At 48.8% G+C, this 15,858-nt stretch overlaps 1 pseudogene; it reads left to right on the top strand.

Moving 5' to 3' along the window:
- The first annotated feature begins 13,263 nt into the window (after positions 1-13,263).
- Positions 13,264-14,264, top strand: LOC147728658 (uncharacterized; annotated as a pseudogene).
- The last annotated feature ends 1,594 nt before the right edge of the window (positions 14,265-15,858 follow it).

Raw genomic sequence — 15,858 nt, 5'->3', positions numbered from 1 at the left:
GCGTAGCCGGGGGGCGCCTTTTCCCGCCCTGGAGTGGGTTGTCCTAGACACTGACGCGGCCGGCCACGCCCAGGGAGGCAGGCGGAGGCGGGTTTACGCCCGCCCGAAGACGGATAAAAGGAACAACAAGCCAAGAAAGCATCCTCTTGTTCCTGTGCTCTGAAGCTGCACCTCCCCGCTGCACGTGAGCTCGAGACGGAACGAAGAGCCAATTTTGAGCGTTGTAATTTTGTTTTTGTTTTACAGATATCTTCGTTTGAGAATGCCGGGCAAGAAGGTCGGAAAGCGGGTCGGGACCGATCAGATGCTCCGCATGCTCATAAAGGAGGTAGCCGAGTTGAAGAAGCAGATGGCGGTAAAGAACGGGGAGGGAGGACCGAAGCGAATCGTCGGACCAGCATTGCCGGGAGTAGTCCCTAGCGGGAGAGGCAAGAGGTCCAAGAGGGGGGCACCTGGGGGGAAGGCCCCGGTTCCCGATACACCGATAGAGGAGCCTATCCCGGTTCCGAAGGAGGGGCATCCGATCCCCGTGGTAGTCACCCCCGTGAACGGAGAGGATATGCCTCCCGAGTTGGCGGCACAACTGGCAGCGTGGTTGGGAAAAGATAGTGAGGGCACCACGGCTGACGACGCCAGGGCAGTAATGAGACAACTGCGGGAATCTAGAGAGGCTGCGAAGGCACCATCTTCTGTTCCCCCACAGGTTCCGGTGGCTGAGATTGCAGCAGGCGCGAGTTCGGCAGCAAGTACAGCACCGAGTTCAGGTAAGCGGCTACTGCCGATTGCGGGGGAGGGGTCTGTACCCTCACGAAGGGAGAAAGTGGCCCAGCATGTTCCACTTGAAATTAAGGAAAAGATTTGGGCCGATAAGTATGTGAACATGTTTTCTTTGCTTACTGACCATTACGAGATGGAGCATGTGAAGGGCCAAAAAGAGCTTATGCATCCGAGTGTTTGGAGCGCAAAAATGGCCGCCTTTAAGGTCGACGAAAACATAGGTACTTGGGGCAGAGCGTTTGGCATTTTTACCTCCATTATGGGTGAGCGAAGGCCTGAATTGTTGACGGAGTTGCCTATTTACCAGACACGTATCATGGAGTATTCTCTAGCATACGAGGGCAATCAGTGGTTTTGTTATGACAATATTTTTAGGAAGGCTAAGGAGCATGACCCAGCTCTAACATGGGATTGTTATGACTCCATTTCTTGGCAAAAAATGGAGAATTCAGGCATGTTAAAAGTACCATTGTCGGGGAGTAACGGGGGTGAGTCTTCCCGCCAATCCTCTGGGACACCCTTTCGGACGGGTGCAGGTAACGAGCACCACTCGAAGTCGAGTGGCAACGCAGGTAAAAGGGGGATTTGTTGGAATTTTAACAGGGGAAAATGTACGAGGCCCCAGGGGTCATGCAAGTTTAGACATGAATGTGGGGGGTGTGGACAGTCCTCCCATCCTGAGACCATGTGCAGAGCCAAAACGGGTGATAACGGTGGTAGGGGAAGCGCCAAACAGGTCTGAAATAGTCCGAGGGGCGCCTTTACCTACCCCGATTGATACCATGGCAATGATTCCTTGGCTCAACGAATACCCGGATCATGTCTCCGCTGGGGTGTTGCGAGACGGTTTTTCATATGGTTTCCGCATTCCAGTGGGGGATTTTCGGGGTGAAGCAAGTTGTAAGAACCAACTGTCGGTCCTGCAGCATACTGCGGTGGTACGGGTAAAGATTGGGAAAGAGGTGACTCGAGGGCGTGTTGCCGGTCCGTTCGATTTTCCACCGGTTGCTAACTTTGTTTGTTCCCCATTAGGGGTGGTCCCCAAGAAGGACCCGGGTGAGTTTAGGCTAATACATAACTTGTCAGCCCCACGAGGTCTTTCCGTGAATGATGCGATAGACCCGGAAGTGTGTTCGGTGCGGTACGCATCTTTCGATGAGGCCGTCGCCATTTTGAATCGCCTGGGGCCCGGGGCGCTGATGGCAAAATCAGACATTGAGTCAGCGTTCCGGTTGCTCCCGGTACACCCAGACGATCAGCGTCTGCTTGGTTTCATGTTTCAGGGTCGCTATTATATGGATAGATGTATGCCAATGGGATGCTCTATATCTTGTGCTTATTTTGAAAAGTTCAGTTGTTTTCTACAATGGGTATTTACAAGAAAGACGGGTTTTCAGCATGTTATGCATTATCTCGATGACTTTCTGTTCCTGGGGGCAGCCGGGGATCCAGAATGTGGACAGGCTTTAAACGAATTTTGTGTCTTAATGAATCATTTTGGTGTGCCATTGGCACCAGGTAAGACTGTGGGTCCCTCGACTTCACTCGAGTTTCTGGGGATCGAGCTCGACTCGGAGGAAGGTTGTTTTCGGTTACCCAAAGAAAAAGTGTTAAAATTCAGGGCATCCCTTGAAACATGTATTCGAGTGTCTAAGGTAAACCTGCATCAATTGCAACAAACGGTGGGCCAGTTGAATTTTGCCCTCAGAGTAATGCCAATGGCCCGCCCCTTTTCCCGCTCGATTGCACAAGCCATGGTCGGCCTTAAGGAGGGACACCACCGCACGAGGCTCTCGGCAGAGATTCGCCAGGACATGCGCATTTGGCTGGCATTCTTGGCCGATTTCAATGGTCGAATTGTCTGGAACAAACCGGCGGTGTCCTCCGAGGAGCTGGGGCTGTGGACAGATTCGGCGGGGAGTATAGGTTTTGGCGCCATATTCGGTACGCAATGGTCGGCTCAAAAATGGCCGTCATGGTGGCACGAGTGCGGGCTGACGAGTAACATTGCTTTTCTCGAACTCTTCCCTATTTTGGTGGCCCTGAAAACATGGCCTGAGGGGTTCCGGGATCACTCTGTGGTGTTCTGGTCTGATAACATGACCGTGGTTGAGTGTATCAATAGTCAGGCAGCACGTTGCAAATGGATTCTGAGACTGCTCAAGGAAATTGTGTTATTGTGTATGCAGTTGAATGTGCTCTTTAGGGCGCGACATGTCCCGGGGGTGTTGAATCAAGCGGCTGATGCGCTTTCTCGTTTCCGTATGCAGGCCTTCTGGGGTTTTCTGCCCACAGCGGACCGGGTGGCGGCACCCTTTCCCGAAGCTCTCTGGTCTCTCGGTGCCCCGAACTACAAAACCTCGTGGGAGAGAGTTTAGCACCCAGGACAAGGAAGGCATATGAAGGGGCGTTTCGTTCCTATTGGTCCTTTTTGGGTTCTGCTAGGGGGGAGCTTTGGGGCCAGGAAGAGCTTGTCGTAAAATTTTTGCTGTCTCTACATCGGGCAGGCAAATCAGTAGCTACGGCCCAGAGGCATCGGGCCGCCATTTCCTTTATGGCAAGGGCTCATGGGATCCAGGACCCGACAGCGTCTTTCGTGGTGCAGAAAGCGCTACGTGGGTGGCAACGCCTGGAGGGTCGCAGAGTAGATGAGAGACACCCGATAGGTCTGGATAGGTTGGCCCTGTTATTTTCTGTACTCCCTGCGACATGTTCATCCCAGTATGAAACAGTGTTATTCCGAGCCGCTTTTGCGCTAGCATTCCATGGGGCTATGCGGGTAAGCGAACTGGTGGCGAAGAACAAGCAGGATACGGTGGGGGGACTGTGCCGAGAGCACATTCAGGTTAAGGTGGAGACGATGACTGTCTCGTTTGTCAGGTCCAAGACCGATCAGGGTGCGATTGGGGACTGCATAGTCATACATAGGATTCCCGGGTCTCCCATGTGCCCTGTTGTTTGCGTCAAGGAATATTTGGCGCAGAGGGTGGCATCATGGGGGGGGACCTTGTTGAGACACGCTGACGCCACCCCACTGACGAGGTTTCAGTTCCAGCGGGTGCTTGCGATGTCAATTTCGGCCGCGGGCTTGAACCCCGGCGAGTTCGGGACCCATTCCTTTCGGATAGGGGCTGCTACTGAGGCTACAGCCAGGGGTCTGAGTGTGGAAAAAGTGAAACGTTTGGGGCGTTGGTCCTCGAATTGTTACAAAAAGTATGTGCCGTTGCACATGTTGTGAAGCTGTAATGATGTACTCACGCTTCTTGTTTTTGTTTGGTTTACAGTTTCGCAAGCTTACGAGGCGGGGCGGACTGTGCAGTCGACCCGACACCTGGGAACCAGCGGTCAGACATCACCGGCTGCGAAAAAAGAGGTGTGGGTCATGGGCCACTCATACGTGAGGCGTGCCGTGGACATATTCAAAGCAGGTGACATGATTCACATGGCTGGGGAATACGGGTACAGGGTGACCTTCTACGGAAGGGGCGGGCTCTGTATTGACCAGTTTCAATCCTTTTTCGAGGGTTTGTTAGGGCGGACACGGTCACCGCCGACTATAATCATAGTCCATCTTGGGGGCAACGATTTGGTGGCCACTGGTAGACGACTTCTTCCCGAGGCAATGCTCTCCACAGTAAGTTGGTTGGCGAGAAGAGTTCCAGGGTGCACAATTGCATGGTCCCATATGATTCCACGGAAAGTGTGGCGGGGGGCGAATTCGGTTTCTGCTCTGAATCACTCAGTGAAGAAAGTAAATAACAAATTGGGTAGATTGTTTCGTTCAAGTACACTGCATTCTATTCCGCATGGTTGTATTAAGGGGGACAGTATGTACCTGGGAGATGGGGTCCATTTGTCCCGGGTGGGGAATGAGTTACTCATAGGAGACCTCATAGCTTGGCTAAAGAGTTTAAAACATGACCTTTAGACAGGAGTTGTTGTGGGGGGTCCGGATAGCCGGTCAACTATCCGGCCTGTGGCGGTAAGGTCATGATCGGTGAGCAGTAATTGGAAGATCCCTATGGGGGGGCGTCACCCATTACGGATGGGAGCGCTCGGGGGAGGTGGCCATTGGCCCCTCAACGGGGAGGCGGTCCCTTCTAAGGATGGGCCGCCGAAAGGAAAGGAAAGGCGGTCAAGGCCCCTTCCTGGATAGGAGGGGCTACGGGCCCCTCCTGGGGAATTTCCCGGGGCCAGGACACCTGCGACGGCAGATGTGGTAAGTTGTGTGGGGTGGGGAGGGGGTTTACGCTACCTTCTAGACACCTCACACGAGTCCTCGGACGACCTTTAAATGGCGTCGAGTTCATTGGGGCCCCCGTCAAGTCAAGGGAAATTGGTAGATGCACTTGAGGTACGCCTCTGTGCGGTCGCCCTTCACAAGTGGGGGGGGTATTTCTGGTTTAGGGATCTGACACCGGTTACGACCTTGCCGTTGGCCCTTAAAAGTTAGGATGTACAATTTCAAGTTAAATGTTTTGTAGGATGTTAGTTCGGCTAGGAGAACCTTTGTATTAGAAATATGTTAAGGTTAGCCAAACATCGTAATGTGGAAATGAAATTGTACATAATATGAAACTGTTATTTTAATGTTTTGATTTTGTTTCATATTTTAATAAATACGGCCGGGAGGGTCACTCCCTCCCGCCTTCCAAAAGTTCAGAACCGTTTCCGGTTTCCCATCCTTGGGGATTGTGTCGAGAGGGGGTGGCTGGTATCCCAGCCATATAACCCTGTACCCCAAAAATCAAACCTACCCCTGAACTCTAAAATACCCCTGTACCCCAAAACCTAAACCAAGCCCTGAACCCTAAAAATACCCCTGTACCCCAAAACCCAAACCTAGCCCTGAACCCTTAAAATACCCCTGTTCCCCAAAACCCAAACTTACCCCTGAACCCTAAAAATACCCCTATACCCCAAAACCCAAACCTAGCCCTGAACCCTAAAAATACCCCTGTACCCCAAAACCCATACCTATCCCTAAACCCTAAAACTACCCATGTACCCCATAACCCAAAATTATATCTGAACCCTTAAAATACCCAAACACCCCAAAACACATACCTCAGTACTCTAAAACAAATACCCCTATACCCATACTTGCCTTATCCAAACAGCATATGAAATGTAATGCCATGCGTTATAATGGCATTGCGGAGTCATGGCACTTTCATAATGAAAGTATGCGGAGTGATGGTATGCGGAAAGAAAGTTGCGGAATAATCAGTGTTTACCCTCCCCCGGTACGTACATTGGTGGCATGGCAGCCCACATCTCCAGCAACATACTCATATTTTTTCACCACCCATTTGAAAAATGCACAGGTCTCTCTCATTGATGGCCAGCACCGACATACACTTTTAGACACACCTCCCGCCACAAGTTCTAGAATTGCGAACTTTAGAGCCGGGGAGCTACGTTCGAATCTCGGCATCAACTCAACATCCTGTGATTCCAGGCAAATCGCTTTGTCTCCCCGTGCCTACCACAAATGAATGTGTTTTTCTGTACTGTAAATTGTGCTCATGCCATGTTGTCGAGTTTGCGCTATATAACATTGCAAGGAAAAATAAAGTAGGGAAACTCGAGTTCACACACTACTGAACACGCAATCTTAAGTGCATCAGCAGTGCACTGTGAATCGGAGTGTTTCACAGGCCTGTCACAGATAAGAAATGCTATCAAAACAAAATCCTACAAAATAATATACTACTGGCCGGCAGTAATTCATACCCGGACAACGTCGGGACGGGCTGCTAGTATATTATAAAATCACTAGCAGCCCGCCCCAGCGTTGCCTGGGACAGAAAGGGGCTGGGGGCAGTACACCCGCTCCCACCCCGACCCCCTCCCGCACCGACTCCCTCCCGCCCCGACTCACTCCCGCACCCCTCCCGCCCCGACTCACTCGCGCCCCCCTCCCGCCCCGACTCACTCGCGCTCCGACATTTTCCTTTACTGCTGCCTCCTTCGTGCCTCCCCCTGCATCACACAGTCTCGCACTGAACTTTCCCTTTCCTTACCTGTGCCGCCGCTCCTCACTGCACAGCCGCTCGTCACTGCACCGCCGCTCCTCCTTCATCGTCATCACGCACGTCGCGTCGCGATCATCACGCATGTCGTGTCACAGCCAGCGCTAGGTCTCGGCCGGCGCTACTTTCAGGGGACTACTTTGTTTACAAACTTAATTTTTTTAATTTACTTTTTTTTTTTATTTATAAAGCCAATGTCCATCTACACACCCTGACATTTTCATAGATGCATCGGGTGTTTAGATTGGCGCTGTGGTTCCCGAGTTTACCTGGCCAAAAGGTGCAAGTTTTCTCTTTATAATAGTAGTATGGATTATTACAAGTATACAGTTATCAATACAGTCACTCACACAATCATTGAGTCTTATGTATACTTATTTATATACAACAACTGACACATACACTGCCTTTTATTTTTCTAGTTTGTTGGACATGTACCATTGAGAAATATATTTGCTCATCACCACACCCATAAAGATATTCACTCACCCAAAAAACTGTCAGAACATATAGTTTTAACTTCATATATCTACTCAATCAACTATTCACACATTTTTGGGCAGTCACACACCCTCTACCGAACCACACACACATTCACTCTCCCATACAAATACTCAATTAACTAATCAATAACCAATATAGACTTTCACATAGCTAGTAACCAACTGGAGAACCAGTTTACACAACAACTGAAAAAGTGATACAGATATTCACACAGTTTAGTCACTATCCACTATATTTAGTGACACACTATACATTGTTAAAGTCCTCCATCCAAATATTTATTTTTATATATCCACTCATACTTCAATGCAAATTGCTATATATATAATGTATATTTAAATAACGAAGCAAACCACATTCACTGGATGATGTCATCAGTGATGTCATCATTGATGTCATTTGAGATGTCATCAGTGATGTCACTGACCATGTCATGAATGATGTAATATGTGACATCATCAGCAGTGGATTGTGGGTGCGCGAAATATAGTTAGTACAACTAACTATATAGGAGCAATTTCAATAGTTTTGTATGAGTGAAATGTCCAGCTAACTATAACACCCCTAAAACTTATAGTTTTTTGAGTGAATATCAAAGGTTTTTTAAAAGCTAATTCCTAACTATATAAGGCCTGAAACCTATGGTTTTTTCAGTGAATATATATAAGCAAATCCTCTCCAGTGAAGAAAAGATAAGAGTCCACATAGGGGAAACCACGGGAACCTTTATTGGAAAACAGCATAGGCACGATGCATTTCGGCGTTATAGCCTTCTTCAGACGCCGCTGTTACTTGAATTCTAGCCAGTCCCCGCCTTTTAGGTGTCCTGCTGTGCCCTCATAGGAGGGAATGTTCCGCCCCCAAGTCACGTGGCCGCACTGTCACTGCGGTCACATAGCCAACTACAGGTCCCAGGAAGCAATGTTTCTGGTAGTGTGTTGAATGAGGAAGGCTGCAGGGAAAAAGGCGCATTCTATTAGGAAGGGCAATTGGGGTAGATTAAATGTCCTCAGGCTCCCTTGGGTCCCCGTGATGCTCCAACCTCCAAAGCAAGATTCCGCTGGGCTGTGAGTCTAAGTGTCAGTGCACTTGGCCCCTCGTGCAGTCACGAGCCAGTTCAGGCAGCATCCGTAGCGTTGTCTGGGACGGAGGTGAGCAGGAGTGAAACTGATACCTTGGAACAGGAAAACAAGCTGAAACAGCTGATGGCAGCATTCCTCCTGCTACTTGACAGAGTGTGGCCTCCTGCACGCCACTGGCTGGCGTGTAGAAATACAAAAGCAAATCCTCTCCAGTGAAGAAAAGATAAGAGGTCACATAGTGGAAACCACGGGAACCTTTATTGGAAAACAGCATAGGCACGATGCATTTCGGCGTTATAGCCTTCTTCAGACGCCACTGTTACTTGAATTCTAGCCATTCTCCGCCTTTTAGGTGTCCTGCTGTGCCCTCATAGGAGTGAATGTTCCGCCCCCAAGTCACGTGGCCGCACTGTCACTGCGGTCACATAGCCAACTACAAGTCCCAGGAAGCAATGTTTCTGGTAGTGTGTTGAATGGGGAAGGCTGCAGGGAAAAAGGCGCATTCTATTAGGAAGGGCAAATCGGGTAGATTATATATACCCATCCAGTTACATAGATGAAACCAATGAAACACCCGGGCACAGACTTCAAGATTTAGGTTCCAATTCTTTATTGGATCTTGTTCACTATGACTCTACGTGCTACAGAACTGCTGTTGCTTTTTTTATTGTACATGTGATACCTACCCACCACAACATAAAAGGTAGACTGTCAGAAGGTCGGCATTGTTACTGTCGACATTTTAATAATGACTAAATCAATTTGTAAAACATACAAAACTGCATTCATTAAAACTTAAACATGCAGCATGATGTAAACAAAAACATATTACAGATAAGTATTTGTATTAGTGTGTCATATTTGTTATATATCCATACATCCATCATTGGAAATCTCGACCGCATATAAATAGAAGTAATTAAAAACAACTCTTAACTAAAGCAGAAAGAAATCAGACCCATATGTATTTAGGACTGTGTGCAATAATAGCATATATGCAAAAATCACATATAATCGTGAAGTTCGTAATGCATTTTGCTCACTGTTAGCTGCTGTTCTTGTTTGTCATTTCATATAGGCCCAAAGTGAGCTTAATCTAGGCCTAATTCCTATGGACGATCCTATTTATAACATTGCTGTTTTCTATTTTTATTTTTTTACTACTTTTTTTTATTGAAGATTGACAAAGGTCATGACAAGCATAATATACAAGAGGGAAAAAACAAAAAAAAGTGGAAAATCCAGAGCCAGCGACAAACATAAGATACAATACAATAACCAGAAAAACAATACAGCCAGAACACCGGCAAGAGTTGGCAGGCTGAAACTTTTACAGTATTCAAGAAACTGAATAGGTAATACAAAGAAGACAGGAATTAAAAAAAACATAGAACATATCTGTGCATTGGTACCACCAGTAATTGGACCAACTCAGGTGTACCCATCAGCCCTTAGACCACTCCTTAGTGGGAGCTAAAATTCTGGTTCCCAACTCCTGCCTCTATTGCCACCTTAAAAGATAGATAGACGATTCCAAGTTATACAATGTAAGCATCCTGGCCCTCAAGTTCAAGAACGTTGGAGCCTCAGGGCTAATCCATTGAGATGTAATACATAGCTGTATCATTGCCATTGCTAGGAATAAGAAAGCAGCAGCATGTCTAGATCTTGTAGTTGACCCAGTGCAATCACAGCCCATTATCACTAATTCTGGAGAGATTTTGATCAGAATCTTTGGCACTGAATTAATAAAATATTAAACTTCATGTAAAAATTCCCCAAGCTTAGGACACAAATAAAACATATGCATTGTATCGGCAGTTTGAAGCCCACACCTGGCTCATCTATCACCCTTCCGTCCCCCCACTTTGCAATCTTTGCAGGTTTATAATACAAGTCAAACATCGCCATATAACATTGCGTCTGTAGACTACCAGAAACTAAAATACGATTTGCTAATTCTACAGAGAACCTAATATTAATCCCTGTCTTGCCAAATTTAACCTCCCACTTACTCTCCTGCACATCCATATCATCCGGTAGGCAGGATAGTAGAAACTGATAAACCGTACCAATTCTTGCTTTCCTTCGGGCTAATTCAATCATAGTTACCTTTCCAACCTTTATAGCCATCTCATTCCAAGGTTTATCACGAAAACTCCTGATCTGTAAATAGTTAAAGAAATCATGAGTGAGTAAAGTAAACTTCTCCCTAAGAAAAGAAAAAGAGGCCATTTGCCTGCCCAAACACAGATTACCAATGACCTGCTGGCCCAATGACAGCCATCTAAAAATGACCTGATCCTGAAAGATCAATAACAATGTTCCAGCAGCAGAGAATGCCGTATATATATTAAGATTTAAAATTTCGCACCTGCGGCAAATCTTGCGCCAAATCGCAAACACTGCCTGGATTACTTGAAATCTTGTTTTTTTAAAATAGCTCGGTTAAAGTATCTTCACTAAAATACCCTTAGCTGCATCGCCCAAGCCTATTTCATAAATAGTAGGCTGTTTTCTAAATGAGAAAACTATTTTTGCAATTAATTAATTGTGGCAATTTGTTTAATTTATAGCAACACACTAATGTCTATGTAAGCATTGCTGATTAATATTGCTATACCTTACAGTACCATAAAGTGAAGTGTGCAAAAAATTTAAAAAACAGTATAAAAAGAAGCCATTGCTGCAGATTGTTTTAAAACCTTTTCTCGACGACATTTAATATGTACATTCAAGTAAATACAGTCCTGTTTATAATTGTGCCAATTTCTGAATTGATGTTTATAGGCATGATTTTAAAACTAGCCTGTTAGAGATAAGTATATAGGTCCTCACTAGTATTGAGCCCATTAGGCGAAACAGTATCCAAATGTAAAAGATATCTTGTCTCCAACTGTCTTAGCACCATTACTTGGTTGCCCCTTCACCTTAATTTCAGTACAGTATCTATTACAAAATATCTAAAATGGCTGAGATTGGTATTGTGATGTTGTTTAAAATGGATGGCTACCGGATATGTGGAATCAGATTTGATTATGGCTCTTATATGCTGTAATACTTATTTATGAATCTGCAGCTTAGTGCTCCTAATAGAATTTTACTTGCATGTACACTCAAGAGCATAAACTGCAAATTCAGTTTTACAGGTGAGTAATTTCTCAACCTGGAGTATGGTGCTGGGTTGTATTAGTACCAAAGTGAGAGGCTCTACAGGAATTGCATTTGTAGAACCCCTTTCTTGGATATCAGGCAATTGCCCTTTTTCCGTTATCCCCAGTACTGCTTTTTACCAATGCGTTACTCCTGGAAAAAAGCTTTTCTAAAAATAATAACAGTTTTTTTCGGGAGTTTTGAACCGATGGCAGGTTCACATAAAATTATCGACAACTGCTTTCTAAGAATTGACTTAAGGTGATGTTCCTGCTTCTTGTATTTCATAATAAGCCAAGCTTCCTCATCCGCTGTGTTTGAATTGTCATTATTCTTTCAGCAGCCAGTTTTCCTCCTGAACAGCAGAGTTTCCCTACTTTTATCCTCGGTTTTTGATATACCCTGATCTGTAATATTCAAGTGGTATCCATGTCCTAGGAATCTTTTTTTTGTCTCTTGTTGAGCAGCTTTTAAATCATCCTCCCAGCTTCAAATTCTCTTTAGCCTTAGCATTTTCCCATTTGGAATACTATTAATCAGATGCCGGAGGTGGAAGCTACTTGCATACAGTCTAGAATATCCAGCTGTTTCTTTCCTATGCAGTTGGAACTTACTTTTTTTATTCCTAATAATAACTTGCACATCCAGGGGCGTGGCTAGGTGCCTGGGAAGATGGCCGCCTAATACCTAAGCTCCGCCGGGACCGAGGCTGTCCCCCGAAAATCCGGCCTGAAATCCTGATTGGGGCGCCCTCCCATCGGCGCCCTGGTTCCCTACAAAACGGAGTGACTACGGCCTGGAACAAACGGAGCCTGAACGCCTTTGGAGGCTGAGTCGCGGCTCTCTTTTCTGCTGAGGTGGACCCGGGGCCTGTGGCTTGAAGCTCCGTGGCCGGGGGCCGCTGAAATCGAGGCCCAGGCTTGGGGCCTGAAGGTACTGCTCGCCCAGGAGTAGAGCAGAACATCCGCTGGGTCTAGGCTTGCCGTGTGGCCTGAGCCGCGCGGCTGTGGAACGCCCGGTGGATCCTGTGCTGTGCGACCCAGGAGGGGGAGTGCGGGCCCCCCGGGGGGCGCCGTGGCAGACCCGGAGGGTGCTACTTTAAGTTGAAGATCGCGATTGGGCCCAGGGGCATAAAGCCCGCGAAAACAACCTGCGGGGCACACAGGGCCCCCGGAGAGACATTACAGACCTAGCAAGAGGATTCACAGCCTGGCGACATACATAAGAGGCCCAGAAGTGCAGGGGCAGCCACGGACTGGCAGCATTGGAGACTGGTGGCCTGCCTTGTCGCGCTATCTCCGGGAGGCGGGTCCCTGGGTACCCGAAGTGAATTGGCTGCCTACTGACCCTGGTGTCTCAGAGCCAGAAGAAGTGCGGTGGACCGGGAGAATTGTGGGGCCAGTTGGAAGTGTCGCAGACATCCGTATGCGGTGTCGCAAAATTGGGCCCACGGTAAGACACCCCTGGAGGCGGCGAAGTCCTGCACATACCAACAACTATTACGGGCAGGGCCACCTGGGATCGGTGAGAGGGCGCCCTTGAACACGGCTGGCAGGCTGGGACCGGAGGCGGTGTGTATACCACGGGTGGAGTTGAGACCTCCCTAAGGTACAACAAACTCGGAGTATACGAGGGGGTGACTATTGTCCCGGAGAACTCTCCTGATGGGGGTTGGCTCGGTGGGTGAACCACAGGGGCGCTGCCTGTACAAGATGCGACCCAAAGGGGGATCTGCCACCCAAACGAACAAACTGGATAAACATGCGGTGCCACTGAGTCAGGCACAGATGGGTGCGACGGCCGGAGACCAAACGGGCCATACGGAGCCGTCCCTAAGCTCCATCAGGGCCGCTATCCAGACTCTAGGTACTAACCTTGAGTCTAAAATGGATAAGATCTCAATCGAAATGAACCTACTTCGCACAGACCTGGGCAAGACCATGGAACGCTCCAAATCCAACGCCACGGACATACAGGAGCTGAAGACCTCTGAGAAAAAGCTCGAAAGCCGGATTAACTAACTAGTTCACCAGCACCGACAACTGGCCCTATTGCTCAAAGATCAGAAAGGGAGGGCCCGAAGGAGTAACATCCACGTGATAGGTGTGCCGGAGGAAACAGAGGGGCACAGTGTGGGACTGTTTCTGGAGGACCTTATCCTCAACCACTTGAAGCCTAAGAGACTGTCCAAGATCTTTACAATTGAACGGGCCCACCAGGCGCCAGTCGCTAAACCTAAACCGGGGGCCCCACCCAGGACAATAATCGCCAAGATATTGAATTACAGAGACCGCAATGCCATCCTGCAGGTGGCCAGGCAACAGGGCGATCTGCAATTTGAAGGAGCCACCATCCGCTTCTTTCCTGATTTCACGCTGCAAGTCCAGCAGGAAAGGCGCTCATTCCTAGGAGTAAAAGCTGCGCTCCATGATCGGGACATCAAATACATGATGTTCTTCCCTGCTAAGCTAAAGATAATCGTAGGAGGAAAATCCCACTTCTTCACATCACCAGCGGCGGTCCAGGAGTGGCTCGATTTGGCGGCACCGACGGATCAAGAGCGGCAAGACCACGGCACCTGGAGAGAAAATCGGACCCGTCTCCCGGGTCTGCTGTGGAACAATAGGAGGGGGAGGCACGGAGTCAGAGGTCTTGGCGCTCCAGATCGGCAAGCCCCCGCGGGGACCCAACCCGAGACACGGCTGCTCATTGAGGACCTGGACAGCGGCGCCATGCCCTGCTGAACTGTAAAGTATTGTGTGATTGTGATGTTTATACCTGTTCCTTAAATGCAGGTGGGGAGGACTCTATATCCGCCCCAATGACTCTGTGACTCTATTGCTGGACGTTGGGCGCTCTAAGGCTGCAGGGCTTTCCAGTTTGGGGACAGCACCGGGACGGCGGCCGGAGTTGGGGCCGGCTCACGTTCTCCCGTACTGAGTTTCCTCGGGGGGGGGGGGGCAGTTCCCTCACTCCAGAGTTAGGGTTGGGCGATAGGCTCTCTGCTAATTGGGGCAGTGGGTAGTTCGAAACCTACAGAGCAGGGAGCAGGGTGGGGGTTTCTCTGTTTGTTGGAGGGAGGGGATGGGTTCAGGTGGGTTGGGTAGGGGGGAGGGGAGGGGTTGTGGGGGTGGGGTGGAGAAAAGTTGTGAGAAGTTGGGGAGGGGGGGGAGTTTGAATGGTCACACTTGAAGGGCACCGAGGGGACTTGGGGGCGCGCAGAGACACAGTGGGCGAAACGGACAGTGAACATGGATATGGCGGAGCAATGGCACAAGAGCCTCAAGTTATTGAGCTGGAACATTAATGGGCTGGGGGACAAGCTCAAACGCACCACTGTGTTGCAATTTGTGAAGCGACACATGCCTGATGTTGTAATGCTACAGGAGACTCATTTGCTCGGGAACACTTGCCACGCCCTAAACATGTACGGTTACACCCTGGCGGTTCACTATGGCTTTACCATGGGGTCCCAAAGTGTGGGTATCCTTCTCAGATGCACTTTGCAATTCCTACCAGATCACACTGCAACTGACCCGCAGAGCCACTTTGCCACGCTCTCGGGGAAGTGGGAGGGATGCAGGCTAACGCAGGTGTCCGTCTACGTCCCGCCTGGACTCCAGTCGCAGGCGTTTACTGACCTTGGAACTCTCCTCCTGCCCCTCCCTGATGGGCAGCTGTTTATTGGCGGAGACTTTAATGTGGTGGTATCTGGGGTATTAGACAGGCATCCGCCTAGATATACGCCTAAGGGACAGAGATGGCTGGGGGACTTCCTGTAAACATTTGGCCTCACGAATTTGTGGCGCCTTGCGCACCCTGCGGACACACAGTACACTTTCTTTTCGGGGCCACACCATTCTTTGTCCCGTCTGGACCATATCCTCACCCCCCTGCACCAAGACACAGAGGTGCGCACAGCAACTCATCTGGCGCGAGGTATCTCTGACCACTCGCCAGTCCTGGTTCATATTACCGTAGGAATTAGGCGGGAGGGGTGCATCGTGCCTATTAATCTCTGGCACCTGCGCAACGAGGACCTCCAAAAGGCATTGACTCTCTCAATGGCCAACTATTTCGACACCAACGATGGTTCGGTGGAATCAGCAGTCACTCTATGGTCCTCAGAGGAGAGGCCCTATCGGCAATTGCTGGTTGACGGAAAGAGAGGGAAGCGCAGCTGGTTAAAATCGAAGCTGACCTTGGGCCGTTGGAGGAGATGGTGCGCACTAGGTCACGGAGGCTGCCAAAAAGATGGCGCCCACTAGAGAAGGTAAAATTTATGACCAGGGAGATAGGGCAGGTAA

Source organism: Lissotriton vulgaris, chromosome 3_1, assembly GCF_964263255.1.
Source record: "Lissotriton vulgaris chromosome 3_1, aLisVul1.2, whole genome shotgun sequence".
Classification (NCBI taxonomy): Eukaryota; Metazoa; Chordata; class Amphibia; order Caudata; family Salamandridae; genus Lissotriton; species Lissotriton vulgaris.
The sequence above is the reverse complement of the archived record's forward strand: the minus strand, read 5'-3'. Positions and strand labels throughout refer to the sequence as shown.